This window comes from Triticum aestivum, chromosome 3D (assembly GCF_018294505.1).
Source record: "Triticum aestivum cultivar Chinese Spring chromosome 3D, IWGSC CS RefSeq v2.1, whole genome shotgun sequence".
Lineage (NCBI taxonomy): Eukaryota > Viridiplantae > Streptophyta > Magnoliopsida > Poales > Poaceae > Triticum > Triticum aestivum.
The window spans coordinates 570403596-570423529 of NC_057802.1; the positions used below are offsets into that span (position 1 = coordinate 570403596).

At 49.1% G+C, this 19934-nt stretch overlaps 1 pseudogene; it reads left to right on the forward strand.

Moving 5' to 3' along the window:
- LOC123076544 (putative serpin-Z8) overlaps window positions 1-19934 on the forward strand; it is a 62494-nt pseudogene that overhangs the window by 1012 nt on the left and 41548 nt on the right.

Below are 19934 nucleotides of genomic sequence, written 5' to 3' on the forward strand. Positions count from 1 at the left end.
CGACACAGGTGCAGGTGTTCATGTGTGTGCTGACATTTATTGTTTTCTTCTTACCAGGCCACAGGTCACGGGTCCGTACTGATGGGGAATGACGCGAGTGCTTCTGTTCTTGGTGTTGGCACGGTCGATCTGAAGTTTACTTCGGGAAGGATCGTGCAGTTGAAGAACGTGCAGCATGTCCCCGCCATCAAGAAGAACCTCGTTAGTGGCTCCCTTCTATGTAGAGAAGGGTTTAAGTTGGTATTCGAGTCTAATAAATTAGTTGTTACGAAATATGGACTATTTGTTGGAAAGGGTTATGAATGCGGGGGCATGTTCCGCCTTTCTCTTGCAGATCTATGTAATAAAGTCGTGAACAATATTCATTTGAGTGTTAATGAATCTGAAGTCTGGCATTCACGTCTTTGTCACGTTAGTTTCGGCGTTATGACGTGGCTAGCAAAATCAAATTTAATCCCGAGTTTCACTTTAGCCAAAGGTTCTAAGTGCCATTCGTGTGTGCAATCTAAGCAACCTCGCAAGCCTCACAAGGCAGCAGAGGAGAGACACTTGGCGCCACTGGAACTCATACATTCTGATCTTTGTGAGATGAATGGTGTGTTGACTAAAGGTGGAAAGAAATATTTCATGACTTTGATAGATGATTCCACTAGATACTGCTATGTGTATCTGTTAAATACTAAAGATGAGGCTCTACACTACTTCAAAATCTATAAGGCAGAAGTTGAGAATCAACTTGAAAAGAAAATTAAACGAGTCCGGTCAGATCATGGTGGAGAGTACTTCTCGAAAGAGTTTGATGCCTTTTGTGCGGAACACGGTATTATTCACGAGAGGACGCCTCCCTACTCACCCCAGTCAAACGGGGTTGCCGAGCGGAAAAACCGTACTCTAACTGATTTGGTTAACACCATGTTAGATACGTCGGGTTTATCCAAGGCATGGTGGGGGAGGCTATAATGACATCATGTCATGTCCTGAATAAAGTTCCGACAAAGGATAACGAGATCACTCCTTATGAGAAGTGGACCAAGAGAAGGACAACACTCTCGTACTTGTTGGAAATATGCCCTAGAGGCAATAATAAAATGGTTATTATTATATTTCCCTGTTCATGATAATTGTCTATTGTTCATGCTATAATTGTGTTATCCGGAAATCGTAATACATGTGTGAATACATAGACCACAACGTGTCCCTAGTAAGCCTCTAGTTGACTGGCTCGTTGATCAACAAATAGTCATGGTTTCCTGACTATGGACATTGGATGTCATTGATAACGGGATCACATCATTAGGAGAATGATGCGATGGACAAGACCCAATCCTAAGCATAGCACAAAGATCATGTAGTTCGTTTGCTAGAGCTTTTCCAATGTCAAGTATCATTTCCTTAGACCATGAGATCGTGTAACTCCCGGATGCCGTAGGAGTGCTTTGGGTGTACCAAACGTCACAACGTAACTGGGTGACTATAAAGGTACACTACAGGTATCTCTGAAAGTGTCTGTTGGGTTAACACGGATCGAGACTGGGATTTGTCACTCCATATGACGGAGAGGTATCTCTGGGCCCACTCGGTAATGCATCATCATAATGAGCTCAATGTGACTAAGGAGTTAGCCACGGGATCATGCATTACGGTACGAGTAAAGTGACTTGCCGGTAACGAGATTGAACAAGGTATTGGGATACCGACGATCGAATCTCGGGCAAGTAACGTACCGATTGACAAAGGGAATTGTATACGAGATTGATTGAATCCTCGACATCGTGGTTCATCCGATGAGATCATCGTGGAACATGTGGGAGCCAACATGGGTATCCAGATCCCGCTGTTGGTTATTGACCGGAGAGTCGTCTCGGTCATGTCTGCATGTCTCCCGAACCCGTAGGGTCTACACACTTAAGGTTCGGTGACGCTAGGGTTGTAGAGATATTAGTATGCGGAAACCCGAAAGTTGTTCGGAGTCCCGGATGAGATCCTGGACGTCACGAGGAGTTCCGAAATGGTCCGGAGGTGTAGAATTATATATAGGAAGTCCAGTTTCGGTCATCGGGAAAGTTTCGGGGGTTACCGGTATTGTACCGGGACCACCGGAAGGGTCCCGGGGGTCCACCGGGTGGGGCCACCTATCCCGGAGGGCCCCATGGGCTGAAGTGGGAGGGGAACCAGCCCCTAGTGGGCTGGGGCGCCGCCCTTGGGCCTCCCCCTGCGCCTAGGGTTGGAAACCCTAGGGGTGGGGGGCGCCCCACTTGGCTTGGGGGGCAAGCCACCCCCCTTGGCCGCCGCCCCCCCTCAGATGGGATCTCCAGGGGGCCGGGGCCCCCCAGAAGCCCTATATATAGTGGGGGGGAGGGAGGGCAGCAGTAGCCTAGCCCCTGGCGCCTCCCTCCCCCTCCCGTGACACCTCTCCCTCCCGCTTGTGCTTGGCGAAGCCCTGCCGGGATGCCCGCTACATCCACCACCACGCCGTCGTGCTGCTGGAACTCCATCAACCTCTCCTTCCCCCTTGCTGGATCAAGAAGGAGGAGATGTCGCTGCTCCGTACGTGTGTTGAATGCGGAGGTGCCGTCCGTTCGGCGCTCGGTCATCGGTGATTTGGATCACGACGAGTACGACTCCATCAACCCCGTTCACTTGAACGCTTCCGCTCGCGATCTACAAGGGTATGTAGATGCACACCTTCCTTCTCGTTGCTAGTAAACTCCATGGAGGGATCTTGGTGATGCGTAGAAAATTTTAAAATTCTGCAACGATCTCCAACAGTGGCATCATGAGCCAGGCCTATGCGTAGTTACTATGCACGAGTAGAACACAAAGCAGTTGCGGGCGTAGGTGTTGTCAATTTTTCTTGCCACTACTAGTCTTATCTTGTTTCGGCGGTATTGTTGGATGAAGCAGCCCGGACTGACCTTACACGTACGCTTACGTGAGACAGGTTCCACCGACTGACATGCACTAGTTGCATAAGGTGGCTAGCGGGTGTCTGTCTCTCCCACTTTAGTCGGAACGGATTCGATGAAAAGGGTCCTTATGAAGGGTAAATAGAAATGGGCATATCACGTTGTGGTTTTACGTAGGTAAGAAACGTTCTTGCTAGAAACCTATAGAAGCCACGTAAAAAGTTGCAACAACAATTAGAGGACGTCAAACTTGTTTTTGCAGCATGTGCCTTGTGATGTGATATTGCCAAAAGGATGTGATGAATGAGATATATGTGATGTATGAGATTGATCATGTTCTTGTAGTAGGAATCACGACTTGCATGTCGATGAGTATGACAACCGGCAGGAGCCATAGGAGGTGTCTTTATTTTTTGTATGACCTGCGTGTCATTGAATAACGCCATGTAAATTACTTTACTTTATTGCTAAACACGTTAGCCATAGAAGTAGAAGTAATCGTTGGCGTGAAAACTTCATGAAGACACGATGATGGAGATCATGATGATGGAGATCATGGTGTCATGCCGGTGACGAAGATGATCATGGCGCCCCGAAGATGGAGATCAAAGGAGCAAAATGATATTGGCCATATCATGTCACTATTTGATTGCATGTGATGTTTATCATGTATTACATCTTATTTGCTTAGAACGATGGTAGTAAGTAAGATGATCCCTTATAATAATTTCAAGAAAGTGTTCCCCCTAACTGTGCACCATTGCGAAGGTTCGTTGTTTCGAAGCACCACGTGATGATCGGGTGTGATAGATTCTAACATTCGCATACAACGGGTGTTGACGAGCCTAGCATGTACAGACAGGGCCTCGGAACACACACAATACACTTAGGTTGACTTGACGAGCCTAGCATGTACAGACATAGCCTTAGAACACGGAAGACCGAAAGGTCGAGCATGAGTCGTATAGAATATACGATCAACATGAAGATGTTCACCGATCTTGACTAGTCCGTCTCACTTGATGATCGGACACGGCCTAGTTAACTGGGATCATGTTTCACTTAGATGACTAGAGGGATGTCTATCTGAGTGGGAGTTCATTGAATAATTTGATTAGATGAACTTAATTATCATGAACTTAGTCTAAAATCTTTACAATATGTCTTGTAGATCAAATGGCCCACGTTGCCCTCAACTTCAACGCATTCCTAGAGAAAACCAAGATGAAAGATGATGGCAGCAACTATACGGACTGGGTCCGGAACCTGAGGATCATCCTCATAGCTGCCAAGAAAGATTATGCCCTAGAAGCACCGCTAGGTGAAGCACCCATCCCAGAGAACCAAGACGTTATGAACGCTTGGAAATCACGTGCTGATGATTACTCCCTCGTTCAGCGCGGCATGCTTTATAGCTTAGAACCGGGGCTCCAAAAGCGTTTCGAGAAACACGGAGCATATGAGATGTTCGAAGAGCTGAAAATGGTTTTCCAAGCTCATGCCCGGGTCGAGAGATATGAAGTCTCCGACAAGTTCTTCAGTTGTAAGATGGAGGAAAACAGTTCTGTCAGTGAGCACATACTCAAAATGTCTGGGTTGCACAACCGCTTGTCTCAGCTGGGAGTTAATCTCCCGGATGACGCGGTCATTGACAGAGTCCTTCAGTCGCTTCCACCGAGCTACAAGAGCTTTGTGATGAACTTCAATATGCAGGGGATGGAAAAGACCATTCCTGAGGTATATTCAATGCTGAAATCAGCGGAGGTGGAGATCAAAAAGGAACATCAAGTGTTGATGGTGAATAAAACCACTAAGTTCAAGAAAGGCAAGGGTAAGAAGAACTTCAAGAAGGACGGCAAGGGAGTTGCCGCGCCCGGTAAGCCAGTTGCCGGGAAGAAGTCAAAGAATGGACCCAAGCCTGAGACTGAGTGCTTTTATTGCAAGGGAAGTGGTCACTGGAAGCGGAACTGCCCCAAATACTTAGCGGACAAGAAGGCCGGCAACACCAAAGGTATATGTGATATACAGGTAATTGATGTGTACCTTACCAGTACTCGTAGTAGCTCCTGGGTATTTGATACCTGTGCGGTTGCTCATATTTGTAACTCAAAACAGGAGCTGCGGAATAAGCGGAGACTGGCGAAGGACGAGGTGACGATGCGCGTCGGGAATGGTTCCAAGGTCGATGTGATCGCCGTCGGCACGCTGCCTCTACATTTACCTACGGGATTAGTTTTAAACCTCAATAATTATTATTTAGTGCCAGCTTTGAGCATGAACATTGTATCTGATCTCGTTTAATTCGAGATGGCTACTCATTTAAATCCGAGAATAATGGTTGTTCTATTTATGTGAGAGATATGTTTTATGGTCATGCCCCGCTGGTCAATGGTTTATTCTTAATGAATCTCGAACGTGATGTTACACATATTCATAGTGTGAATATCAAAAGATTTAAAGTTGATAACGATAGTCCCACATACTTGTGGCACTGCCGCCTTGGTCACATTGGTGTCAAACACATGAAGAAGCTCCATGCAGATGGACTTTTGGAGTCTCTTGATTACGAATCATTTGACACGTGCGAACCATGCCTCATGGGTAAGATGACCAAGACTCTGTTCTCCGGAACAATGGAGCGAGCAACCAACTTATTGGAAATCATACATACCGATGTGTGCGATTCAATGAGTGTTGAGGCTTGCGGTGGCTATCGTTATGTTCTCACTCTCACTGATGACTTAAGTAGATATGGGTATGTCTACCTAATGAAACACAAGTCTGAGACCTTTGAAAAGTTCAAGGAATTTCAGAGTGAGGTTGAGAATCAACGTGACAGGAAAATAAAGTTCTTACGATCAGATCGTGGGGGAGAATATTTAAGTCACGAATTTGGTACGCACTTAAGGAAATGTGGAATCGTTTCACAACTCACGCCGCCTGGAATACCTCAGCGAAATGGTGTGTCCGAACGTCGTAATCGCACTCTATTGGGTATGGTGCGATCTATGATGTCTCTTACCGATCTACCGCTCTCATTTTGGGGCTATGCTTTAGAGACTGCCGTATTCACTTTAAATAGGGCTCCGTCGAAATCCGTTGAGACGACACCGTATGAATTATGGTTTGGGAAGAAACCTAAGCTGTCGTTTCTAAAAGTTTGGGGATGCGATGCTTATGTCAAGAAACTTCAACCTGAAAAGCTCGAACCCAAGTCGGAAAAATGCGTCTTCATAGGATACCCTAAGGAAACCATTGGGTATACCTTCTACCTCAGATCCGAAGGAAAAATCTTTGTTGCCAAGAACGTGTCCTTTCTAGAGAAAGAGTTTCTCTCGAAAGAAGTGAGTGGGAGGAAACTGGAACTTGATGAGGTGATAGTCACCACTTCCGAACCGGAAAGTAGCGCAGTGCGGGAAGATGTTCCTGTGGTGCCTACACCGACTGGGGAGTAAGTTAATGATGATGATCATGAAGCTTCGGATCAAGTTACTGCTGAACCTCGTAGGTCCACAAGGACACGTTCCGCACCAGAGTGGTACGGCAACCCTGTCCTAGAAATCATGTTGTTAGACAACGGTGAACCTTCGAACTATGAAGAAGCGATGGCGGGCCCAGATTCCAACAAATGGCTTGAAGCCATGCAATCCGAGATAGGATCCATGTATGAAAACGAAGTATGGACTTTGACTGACTTGCCCGATGATCGGCGAGCCATATAAAATAAATGGATCTTTAAGAGGAAGAAAGACGCGGATGGTAATGTGACCATCTATAAGGCTCGACTTGTCGCTAAGGGTTATCGACAAGTTCAAGGGGTTGACTACGATGAGACTTTCTCACCTGTAGCGAAGCTGAAGTCCGTCCGAATCATGTTAGCAATTGCCGCATACTATGATTATGAGATATGGCAGATGGACGTCAAAACGGCATTCCTTAACGGCTTTCTTAAGGAAGAATTGTATATGATGCAGCCGGAAGGTTTTGACGATCCTAAGAATGCTAACAGGGTATGCAAGCTCCAGCGCTCCATCTATGGGCTGGTGCAAGCATCTCGGAGTTGGAACATTCGATTTGATGAGATGATCAAAGCGTTTGGGTTTACACAGACTTACGAAGAAGCCTGTGTTTACAAGAAAGTGAGTGGGAGCTCTGTAGCATTTCTCTTATTATATGTGGATGACATACTATTGATGGGAAATGATATAGAATTCTTGGAAAGTATAAAGGCCTATTTGAATAAGTGTTTTTCAATGAAGGACCTTGGAGAAGCTGCTTATATATTAGGCATCAAGATCTATAGAGATAGATCAAGACGCCTCATTGGTCTTTCACAGAGTACGTACCTTGACAAGATATTGAAGAAGTTCAATATGGATCAGTCCAAGAAGGGGTTCTTGCCTGTATTGCACGGTGTGCAATTGAGCACGGCTCAATGCCCGACCACGGCAGAAGATAGAGAAAAGATGAGTGTCATCCCCTATGCCTCGGCCATAGGGTCTATTATGTATGCCATTCTGTGTACCAGACCTGATGTAAACCTTGCCGTAAGTTTGGTAGGAAGGTACCAAAGTAATCCCGGCATGGAACACTGGACAGCGGTCAAGAATATCCTAAAGTACCTGAAGAGGACTAAGGATATGTTTCTCGTTTATGGAGGTGACGAAGAGCTCGTCGTAAAGGGTTACGCCGATGCTAGCTTCGACACAGATCTGGATGACTCTAAGTCACAAACCGGATACGTGTATATTTTGAATGAAGGGGCAGTAAGCTGGTGCAGTTGCAAGCAAAGCATCGTGGCGGGATCTACATCTGAAGTGGAGTACATGGCGGCCTCAGAGGCAGCGCAAGAAGCAATCTGGATGAAGGAGTTCATTACCGACCTAGGGGTGATTCCCAATGCATCGGGCCCGATGACTCTCTTCTGTGACAACACTGGAGCTATTGCCCTTGCCAAGGAGCCCAGGTTTCACAGGAAGACCAGGCATATCAAGCGTCGCTTCAACTCCATTCGTGAAAGTGTTCAAAATGGAGACATAGATATTTGTAAAGTACATACGGACCTGAATGTAGCAGATCCGTTGACTAAACCTCTCCCTAGAGCAAAACATGATCAACACCAGAACTCTATGGGTGTTCGATTCATCACAATGTAACTAGATTATTGACTCTAGTGCAAGTGGGAGACTATTGGAAATATGCCCTAGAGGCAATAATAAAATGGTTATTATTATATTTCCTTGTTCATGATAATTGTCTATTGTTCATGCTATAATTGTGTTATCCGGAAATTGTAATACATGTGTGAATACATAGACCACAACGTGTCCCTAGTAAGCTTCTAGTTGACTGGCTCATTGATCAACAGATAGTCATGGTTTCCTGACTATGGACATTGGATGTCATTGATAAAGGGATCACATCATTAGGAGAATGATGTGATGGACAAGACCCAATCCTTAGCATAGCACAAAGATCGTGTAGTTCGTTTGCTAGAGCTTTTCCAATGTCAAGTATCATTTCCTTAGACCATGAGATCGTGTAACTCCCGGATGCCGTAGGAGTGCTTTGGGTGTAACTGGGTGACTATAAAGGTATACTACAGGTATCTCTGAAAGTGTCTGTTGGGTTGACACGGATCGAGACTGGGATTTGTCACTCCGTATGACGGAGAGGTATCTCTGGGCCCACTCGGTAATGCATCATCATAATGAGCTCAATGTGACTAAGGAGTTAGCCACGGGATCATGCATTACTGTCGTGGAATTGTCACGGCAGATGTCCTCGAGCTAGGACTTAATCGTGGAGCCATCGCAGCTAGGAAGCTTGAAGGGGTTGTGCGGGACAAGGAACGCGCGGGTTTATACTGGTTCAGCCCCTTACGGTGAAGGTAAAAGCCTACGTCCAGTTTTAGGTGGTATTGATTAGGGTTACGATCACCAGGGAGCTAAACAGCTATGCCCGGCTCTCGATGAGATTGTTGTCGCCCTTCAACAGCTGCCAGGTCGTCCCTTTATATAGGGAGGCTGACGCCCAGCAGCCCTTAGAGTCCCGGTCGGCTCATAAGAGTGTCCGGCTCGGACTCTCAACTATACTTGCCTTACACTACAAGTTCTACCATAATAATGATTGTAACTACGGGCCTTAAGCCATATCCGGGTCTTGCCCATCTCCGGCCCATCGTCTTCAAACTTGGCTCCGGGCTTCTGGCAATGACCACGCGAGTAACCCGGCCCCCCCTGGCGGGTGACTCTAAGGTCTATATCCTCAACATTAGGCCCCAGATTGATTTGAGCCGGCTCATGTCAATCTTCCATTCTTCCGACAGAAAAAATCTCCGGCTTACCATTCGTGTGAAGGCCATAACCCGGAGTGACGTCATCCTCTGGACTCCGGATAATCCGCCGTGACGTCATCCTCCATTAAGTCCGTTTTTTACTCCGGCAGATCCGCAACGGATCTTTGCTTTTACTGTCATTCCGAAAATCGAGGCGTCGTGGGGGGAGATAACCACGCCGTGGTCTCCTTGAATCTCGCGCCCACTTATGACCTTGCCTTATAAATAGGCCAGCCCGACAGGCTCTTCTCACGCTCTCTTCTTCCTCCTCGCGCCGTCACTCCTCTGCCCGAGCTCTGCTACTGCCGCCGCCGTCGCGCCCCTGGTCTTCGTCAACTTGGCCACTGCATCACCCTGACTCCGACCAGATAAACGGCGGCAACCTCCGCTCTTCTCCAACTCCGGTGAGTCTCTTCTGCCCTGCTAGAACAGATCTGCGGTAGGGTTCAAATAGTTCGTCCGTGTTCTTCGCCATTGTCCGCAAGCTTCAGCAGTTCTCGTAGTTGCTGCCCTTGTTTGATCTTAGATCTGTATAGACTTGCTGCAGTAGTTGTTTAGTACTCATTTTACCTACAAAACACACTTCTTTCTACTGCATAAGACCTCCTTCGAGCTCAAGAACTCCCCTGCGTCCGCATTTTAGGTCTAGAAAATTTTCCTTGGACCGACCATTTTGATCCAAAAAAGTTACGGCAATATGTGAAACCTGTTTTACCACACTTAGTAAAAACTGCAACCATTGAATCTTGGCGGCTTACGATTCCGGGTTAAAGAAACCACGCGCTGCCGAATTCTCCGGTTTAAAGAAAACCATGCTTCATAGAACCCTCCGGCTTAACTGTAGTAAGGCCGTAGATAACCAACTCATTCTGAATGCCCCCTGCGGCTTAAATAACCCACTGTACCTGAGTATATATCATTAGTCCCCTTCATAAGCCGCCATCTTAGTTTGAACTGTAGATCTCCGGCTTATAATTAACCCGGACATTTTTCCCTTTTGTCATAGACTGCCAACTGTCACCATGCCTCCTAAGGCTCCCATCACTTGCAACTAGATGAGGTCCAATGTCACCAACGAGACCCTAGCCAATTTTGTTAAGTCCGGATATCTGCCCAAGAAGGAAGTTATGTCCTACCGTGCCCCTGACCCGTCAGAAGAGAGACCACAGCCAAGGGACGGGGAGGTAGTGATCTTCGCAGATCATATGAGCCGGGGCTTCGCACCGCCCGGCTCAAAGTTTTTCAGGGACGTGCTCAACTTCTTCGACTTGCGGCCTCAGGATATAGGACCCAACTCCGTATCCAACATCTGCAATTTCCAAGTCTTTTGCGAAGTGTACCTTGGAGAAGAGCCTAGTCTGCTGCTCTTCAGAGAGCTGTTTTACTTAAACCGCCAGAATGAGTGCGCCAACGGGCCAAGTCTGGAGTTAGGCGGCATCTCCATCCAGCGGCGTAGCGACTGTCTTTTCCCTTACGCAGAGCCGCCGATCCACCCCAAGGACTGGAATATGACTTGGTTCTACTGCCAAGATACGTCCCCGGCTGATGAAAGCCCGCTGCCCGGCTTTCTCCCAACACGTCTAGAGCCGACTCACCCGCTGTCGGACAAGCTGACTCCAGCGGAGTGCTAGCCTCTGCTTCCTACTATCAACAAAATCAAGGCCCTCCTTGGCAACGGTCTGAACGGAATCGACCTGGTCCGGGTCTGGATTTCATGGCGGGTGATCCCATTGAGCCGCCGCCCCGGCTTAATGTGTGAGTACACCGGGCGAAAGGATGACCCTCAGAGGCACAGCCGCAATGATCTTCCAGAAGACGTTGAAGAGGAGGAGACCAAGGCTCTTTTAAACGAGAGCCTGGCAGACTGCGGAAGGACCGGGTTAGCCCCCTTCTGCAAGACCAATCCAGCCCCAGCGGTAAGCCGCTGACTTTAACCTTTCACTTTCTTCTGCATATAACCTTGATCTGAACCGCTTTAAGAATTCATTACTGTATTTCTCAGGCTGATGATAAGTTTTGGCGGGTCAAATATGACCATGAGGCGGCCAAGAAGGCCAGGAAGGCGAAGAAAGCCGCCCCTCGCAAAAAAGGAAGCAGACCTGCTGCTTCGGAGCTGATGCAATTAAGCGACAGCTCCGAGTCAGAGGTAACCCTTAAACCTTTAAATTCTTGCTATATTTGTTGTTTGTTGCTGTCCGCCTTATCAACACTTGCTTATTGACAGGATGACACCGGCGCCAGTAACCCGGTGGTTGAAGAGGTAATGTCACTTTCCTCCGACTCGGAGCCCTTGCCACAGCTGAAAGTCCGAAGGGTAACCCGGAAAGTAAGCTTTTCACATCCTTTAGCTTACCAAGACCCTCAATTTATTTTGAAGCGACAGGTTCATGAAAGCCAGCGTCACACCCGGACCAACAAGGACACCGATCTCTCCGCCGGGTTACCCGACGCAACAAGGAAGCGTCGAACTGACGTTTTTTCTCACTTGTACCCTTTTCATCCGTTGGCGGGTGTTATCCGTCAGCCACTTAATTCTTCTGACTCCAACTATCAGGAGACCTCCCCTTCTTCGGGCGACTCTATGGAGTCGAGTCTTCCGACTTTCAAGACCGCGCCCGGGTAATGACAACCATCTCTCATTATACTTGTCTGTACTTATTCTTTTTGTGCTGAATGTTTCTGTCCTTTCAGCGCCCAGGCAAAGCTCACCAAAAGAGCAAAGAAGACCAGGTCAGCCGGAGTGCCGGACTTACCTGAACCGGAGGTGACGGCTCAAGAGCCGCCAGCTGCCTCCGCCCCCGAAGCCACCACTCCAATGGACATGGCACCTGAGGCCACTGCCCCGACTACCAAGGCAACGACCGAAGCTTCGGTTAACTCGGAGGCCTCCGGCTCAGCTCTGCCAGCAGACGACCCGGACGTGGTAATCACCCGGACGGAGTTTGTTGAGCTGGGGAGACCGACCGTGTTGGCCAAGTGCTCCGCGAAGGGGGAGTTGCTGCAGCACCACCGGGTGAACCTGGACCTCTCCGACTACACCAACTTGAGCCTTGGAGAGCTCGTCTCTGGCTACATCAGCCTGGTGCACAAGAGCCAGGACGCAGAGGTCGCCATGGTAAACCAGATCCAGCAAAACTCAGAGGTATCCTTCTGCTGTCTTCTTACTTACCGCATAGTTACCTTTGTCATGCTAGCCCCCAAGTCGACGACTTATGCTTGAATATGTTGTAGACTTAGGTTCCCGCTTACTCAATTGAGCCGGCTGTATGTAGATAGATACATTCAATATGCATTAGCCCCCAAGTGCCAAGTGTCTTTGCTTGGAAAGTGCTTGGGACTTACATAGTAACTTCTCATAACCCGGAAATTTATACAGGCTGTGGGCAAGAAGCTAGAGGCGGACCTCGCGGATCTCAAGAGCCGGCTGAAGATGCAGGAGATGGAGACCCGGAAGGCAAACGCCAAGTTTGTATCCAGCATCGCCACTCAAGAAAAATTGAAGACCGAGTTTGATGCTGAGAGAAAAGCCTGGGTCGAAGAGAAGGCCGCACTGGTGACCCGGGCGGAACAGGCGGAGAAGGCTCTCGCTGAGAAGACCGCCGAGCTCTCCGGCCTAAAGCGCCAGGTTTCCCAAATGGTGGCCGCTATCTTCGGTAAGTCGCCTCACCGGCTTTCATCAAGTTTGTATATGTCATGATTCATCCTTGTCACCGGCTTATCTGATTCTGTTAAACAGGTCCCAGGAGTGCCAACCTCAACCAGAGTGTGGTCACCAAGTTAAAGGCCGTGTACACCCTGGTGGAACAGCTCTACACCGGGTCACAGCGTGCCTTAGCTGTGGTGGCCCTATCCAACGAGGTGCCAACTCATCTGGCTGAAGTCCTGCGCTGGCTCGCCGTTCTGCCTCAGCGGATCCAAGAGCTGCGACGGGCCTCCGCGAGAGCCGGAGCAATCGCCGCGCTGAGCCTGGCCAAGGCATTCCTGTCGGAGCTAGACCCGGTAGACATCGCCCTGGATTATCCGAGCCTGAAGGAAGACGGCTCAACTTTCGATCAGAAGGACTTCACGGCGTGCGTGAAGGCTATACGCCTGGTGGCCACCCTCATCGGGAATGACACAGATCTAACCAAATACCAGCCGGGTTATGACGCGGAGAATCAGAGGATTCCAACCCCTCGCTATGAAGCCCTCAACTTGATCCCGCCGGCTCGTCAGCACACCTTCGCCCCGGAGATTGACCCGGCTGGGTTAATTGACGAAGAGGCTCAGTTCGAGGCTCTCAGCAGCATCGACTGGAAGTCATCAACCTTCCAGGTCTTGGGATCAGCCGAAGGAGAGGACAGGAACGAGCCGGAGACTTCCACTCAACGGGCATCGTAACTCGGCTGTTGGTTTACCAAACAATGCTCCACCCTTGTTAGACTTGATGAATTTTGTAATAGAGTAGGCGCAACAATTTATCTTTGCCGTGCCATCGTGCACGTATTGAATGCCAAGGGTTTTTGAAGTTGTCTCTTTGATGTTTCCCCGGGTCATAATCATCCCTTTGTTTTTCTTGCCCTCAAAGAGGTGCCTTTAAATATCCTGCATAGAAAGGCAAATCACAAGTCTCGAGGCGGCTTACCGCCCTGAGAATCAGGTGTTGGAGATAGATAACCCGGAATATGAATCAAAAAAGACTGGCCCTTAATTATGCCCTTAACATAGCCGTAATAACACACTTAACAGCCTGTAAGCATACCTCCGGTTTAGATAACCCGGGTAGCACGGTTGGTACCTTAACTCTGATTTACTTGCCTTGATGACACCCATGATGTTCAACCAACACTTGTAAACCAAAGTTAAGCCGACAAAATGAGACCCGGCCATGCACACCTTGTCATAATCAGAGTAAACTTGTGATAAAGCAGAAGAACTTAGGGGCTTCCGGTTCGAATACGACCAGAGACCCGGCCCAAAGGGGTTAAGCCAAGATTCGGATACGATCATATAGCCCCCAGTGGGTGTGGCGATGCCAATCAAGAGGGTACCGACAGCTATGTTCTCTTTTGTTCGAATACGACCCATGTTTGAACAGGAAGCCCCCAAGTGATTTTTTTTAAAATTGTTTAACGACGCTGATTCGAATACGATCCACGTCGGTTCTCAGAGGGGTTAAAGTATGATTCAAATATGACCAAAGGTAACCTCCCAATGAGCTCGGCACTTTGCCAATCAAATGGGTATCGACAGCTATGTTCTCTTTGGTTCGAATACGACCCATGTTTGAACAGGAAGCCCCCAAGTGACATTACTGCTTACGGCTAGATTCGAATAAGATCATAAGCCGGATCCTCCTTTAAGTCATCATGTAATCTTGTAAAAAACAACACGTGCATATTTGGAGGAGAAAAAAGGACAGAGGTCCTGCTTTATTGCTTATCATAACATATACATGGCTGAGAGAAATATGTACACCACGAGAGCCGGTGGCTCAAGTGTAGTAAGGCCGAAGCTGAGCTATGTTCCACGGCCGACGGGTCTCTTCCTCCGACTTACGTGAATCTTTGTGCTCCCGAATGTCAATGAGGTAATATGACCCGTTGTGCAAGTTCTTGCTGACCACAAAGGGCCCTTCCCAAGGTGGGGATAACTTGTGTGCATCTGTTTGATCCTGGATGAGCCGGAGCACAAGGTCGCCTTCCTGGAAGACCCGGGATTTGACCCGGCGGCTATGATAACAGAGCAGGTCTTGTTGGTAAATCGCTGACCGGGCTGCTGCCACATCACGCTGTTCATCCAACAAGTCAAGAGCATCTTGGCGCGCCTGTTCATTATCCGTCTCAACATAAGCCACCACGCGAGGTGAGTCGTGACGGATGTCGCTGGGGAGGACTGCTTCTGCTCCATAAACCATGCAGAAAGGCGTGAAGCCTGTAGATCTGTTAGGAGTAGTATTGATGCTCCATAAGACGGAGGGCAACTCCTCCACCCAACAACCCGGCGTCCGTTGTAAAGGGACCAAAATCCGGGGCTTGATGCCCTTCAGAATCTCCTGATTAGCTCTCTCAGCTTGACCATTGGATTGAGGATGAGCCACTGAAGAAACATCAAGTCGGATATGCTCTCGTTGACAAAACTCTTCCATGGCGCCTTTGGAAAGATTGGTGCCATTGTCAGTTATAATGCTGTGCGGAAAGCCAAAGCGGAAAATCACCTTTTTCATAAATTGAACCGCCGTGGCTGCATCGCACTTGCTAACTGGCTCAGCTTCCACCCACTTTGTGAATTTGTCAACTGCCACCAAGAGGTGGGTCTTCTTATCCTTGGACCGTTTAAAAGGCCCAACCATATCAAGCCCCCAGACCGCAAAGGGCCAAGTGATTGGGATCATCCTCAACTCCTGAGCCGACACGTGAGCCCGTCGTGAGAATCTTTGGCAACCATCACATTTACTGACCAAGTCCTCTTCATCAGCATGAACCGTCAACCAATAAAAACCATGACGGAAAGCCTTGGCCACAAGGGATTTTGAGCCGGCATGATGGCCACAATCCCCTTCATGGATCTCACGCAAGATCTCTTGACCTTCCTCAGGGGAGACACAACGCTGAAATGCCCCTGTAACACTGCGATGATGCAACTCGCCATCGATAACGATCATTGACTTAGCCCGCCGGGTTATTTGCCTGGCCAGAGTTTCATCCTCAGGCAACTCGCCCCGGGTCATATAAGCCAGATATGGCATTGTCCAGTCTGGTATGACATGAAGAGCCGCCACCAGTCGTGCCTCCGGGTCAGGGATAGCCAAGTCTTCCTCTGTAGGCAACTTAACCGAAGGGTTATACAGGACGTCCAGGAAAGTGTTAGGCGGCACTGGCTTTCGCTGAGAGCCCAGCCGGCTTAGAGCATCAGCCGCCTCGTTCTTCCTGCGATCAATGTGCTCCACTTGGTAGCCCTGAAAGTGCCCAGCAATGGCATCAACCTCGCGGCGATAAGCCGCCATGAGAGGATCCTTAGAATCCCACTTGCCTGATACTTGTTGAGCCACCAAGTCTGAGTCACCAAAGCACCTTACCCGGCTTAAGCTCATCTCCTTAGCCATCCGAAGACCGTGGAGCAAGGCCTCGTACTCAGCCGCATTGTTAGTGCAAGGAAACATCAACTGTAGCACATAATGGAACTTGTCACCTTTAGGGGAGGCCAATACAACGCCAGCCCCCGAGCCCTCCAACTGCCTGGACCCGTCAAAATGAATAGTCCAATATGTGTTATCCGGCTTCTGCTCGGGAACTTGTGACTCTGTCCAATCGTTGATGAAATCCACCAAGGCCTGAGATTTAACAGCAGTGTGTGGCACATATTTGAGACCATGAGGTCCAAGTTCTATAGCCCACTTAGCAATTCTCCCTGTGGCCTCTCTGTTTTGAATGATATCACCAAGAGGGGCAGAACTGACCACAGTGATGGGATGACCCTGAAAATAATGCTTAAGTTTCCGGCTCGCCATGAACACACCATACACAAGCTTCTGCCAATGCGGGTACCGCTGCTTGGACTCAATGAGCACTTCGCTGACATAGTAAACCGGCCGCTGAACCAGATGCTCCTTACCTGCCTCCTTGCGCTCCACCACAATAGCCACGCTGACGGCTCGTGCGTTTGCCGCCACATACAGTAGTAAAGGCTCCTTATCAACCGGAGAAGCAAGGACTGGGGGCTCTGCCAGCTGCTTCTTGAAATCCTCAAAAGCGGTATTAGCTGCATCATTCCAGACAAAGTTATCAGTTTTCTTCATCAACTGATATAAGGGCATGGCCTTCTCACCCAAACGGCTTATAAACCGGCTTAAAGCAGCGATGCGACCCGCCAAGCGCTGGACGTCATTTATACACGCCGGCTTAGCCAGGGAGGTGATGGCCTTGATCTTCTCCGGGTTAGCCTCAATGCCTCTGTCAGAAACCAAGATACCCAAGAGCTTGCCTGCAGGAACACCAAAGACACACTTGGCCGGGTTAAGCATCATCTTATAGACCCGGAGATTATCAAAGGTTTCCCTTAAATCATCTATCAGGGTTTCCTCTTTGATGGATTTAACCACAATATCGTCCACATATGCTTGAACATTGCGCCCGATCTGTTTATGAAGACAGTTCTGTACACAACGCTGGTAAGTCGCCTATGCACACTTGAGTCCAAAGGGCATAGACACATAGCAGAAGGCTCCAAAGGGAGTGATGAACGCCGTCTTCTCCTGGTCCTTAACTGCCATCTTAATCTGATGATATCTGGAATAAGCATCCAAGAAACTTAAGCGTGCACAACCTGCCATAGCATCAATGATTTGATCAATACGGGGGAGGGCAAAAGGATCAGCCGGACACGCCTTGTTCAAGTCCGTGTAGTCCACACACATCCGCCAGGTGCCGTTCTTCTTGAGCACGAGCACCGGGTTAGCCAACCACTCTGGGTGAAAGACTTCAACGATGAACCCGGCCGCCAAGAGCCGGGCCACTTCTTCACCAATAGCTTTCCACCTCTCTTCATTAAACCGCCGAAGGAACTGTCTGACCGGCTTAAATTTCGGATCAACATTGAGAGTGTGCTCAGCGAGTTCTCTAGGTACACCTGGCATGTCAGAGGGTTTCCATGCGAAGATGTCCCTATTCTCACGGATGAACTCGATGAGCGCGCTTTCCTATTTTGGATCCAGATTTGCACTGATGCTAAACTGCTGGGATGAGTCACCTGGAACAAAATCGACAAGTTTAGTCTCATCCGCAGATTTAAACTTCATCGCCGGCTCATTCTCCGTAGTCGGCTTTTTCAGAGAGGTCATATCTGTTGGGGCAACATTGTCTTTGTAAAACTTCAACTCCTCTGTAGCACAGACAGATTCTGCATAAGCCGCGTCGCCTTCCTCACACTCTAGAGCCACTTTCCGGCTGCCGTGAACCGTAATAGTCCCGTTGTGACCCGGCATTTTGAGCTGTAAGTACACATAACACGGTCGTGCCATGAATTTGGCGTAAGCCGGCCGTCCAAATATATCATGGTATGGACTTCTTATCTTGACCACCTCAAAGGTCAACTTCTCCACTCTGTAATTGTTCTCATCACCAAAAGCCACTTCCAATTCGATCTTGCCGACTGGATAAGCCGACTTACCAGGTACCACACCATGGAAGATAGTGTTTGACTGGCTGAGGTTCTTATCAACCAACCCCATACGGCGAAAAGTCTCATAATAGAGGATGTTGATGCTGCTGCCTCCATCCATGAGGACCTTTGTGAACTTATATCCTCCCACCTGAGGGGCCACCACTAAGGCCAAGTGGCCCGGGTTATCCACCCGGGGAGGGTGATCCTCCCTACTCCACACTATAGGCTGCTCAGACCACCGCAAGTAGCGTGGGACCGCCGGCTCAACAGCATTCACAGGCCTCTTATGAAGCTTCTGATCTCGCTTGCACAGACTAGTGGTAAACACATGATACTGTCCACCGCTAAGCTGCTTTGGATTGGTCTGATAACCCCCCTGCTGCTATTGATGACCCTGGCCAGACTGTTGATTAAAGCCTCCTTGACCGTTCTGAGGACCGGAATTTGAGCCGCCGCCCGGGCCATGAAAGCCGCCAGCCCCTGAACCGCCGCCCGGGCCGTTGTAATTCTTAAAGGCCTTCATGATCGCGCAATCCTTCCACAGATGAGTCCCTGGCTTCTCCCTAGAGCCATGCCTTGGACAAGGTTCATTCAACAGCTGCTCCAGCGTTGGACCTGACCCGCCGCCTCGGGGAGGGGGCCTCCCCTTGCGTCGCTGGTTATTACCTTGGGAGTTGGTGTTGGCTACAAACTCTAGGCTGCCATCGGCCTTGCGCTTGCCTCCTCCTTGGTTCCCCGGGTTAAACTAAGGACCCTTGCCATTGCCGTTCTTCTTTCCCTTCCCTGTCCTTTCATCATCTGAAGGGGGATCCTTGGTACCATCGGAATCAGCGTACTTGACAAGAGCCGCCATTAGTGTTCCCATATCGGTGCAGTCATGCTTAAGCCGCCCGAGTTTCATCTTTAGGGGCACAAAGCGACAGTTCTGTTCCAACATTAAGACTGCAGAGCCGGCATCCATCTTATCTGATGAATGTATGATCTCCTTAACCCGGCGAACCCAATGGGTCGTGGATTCACCCTCCTGCTGCTTACAGTTAGTCAAATCCACAATTGACATAGACTGCCTACAGGTATCTTTGAAGTTTTGGATGAACCGGGCCTTCAGCTCAGCCCAAGACCCAATGGAATTCGGTGGTAGCCCTTTCAACCAAGTGCGGGCAGTTCCATCTAACATCATGGTGAAATACTTGGCCATGGCCGCCTCACTGACCTCCAGCAATTCCAGCCATCTCATAACTCTCAAGCCAGGCTGCAGGTTGTAAGTCAGCTGTGTAGTTAGGCACCTTCCTAGGGCCCTTGAAGTCCTTAGGTAGACGTTCATTACGGATAGCTGGCACTAAACAAGGGACGCCCCCGGTCCTGGTAGGAATACCCACATCAACAGAAGACATCGGATAAGCCGGGGGGGTCTGGTAAGCCTTCAATTGAGGCACTTGCTCTGCCTCTTGGCGCACTTTGTCCTGGTCCGCTGCGTAAAAGACTCCATTATGAGCCGGGCCATGGCCAGGGGGCGGGTCATGGCGTCGGACATTGCTTGAGCCGGTTGC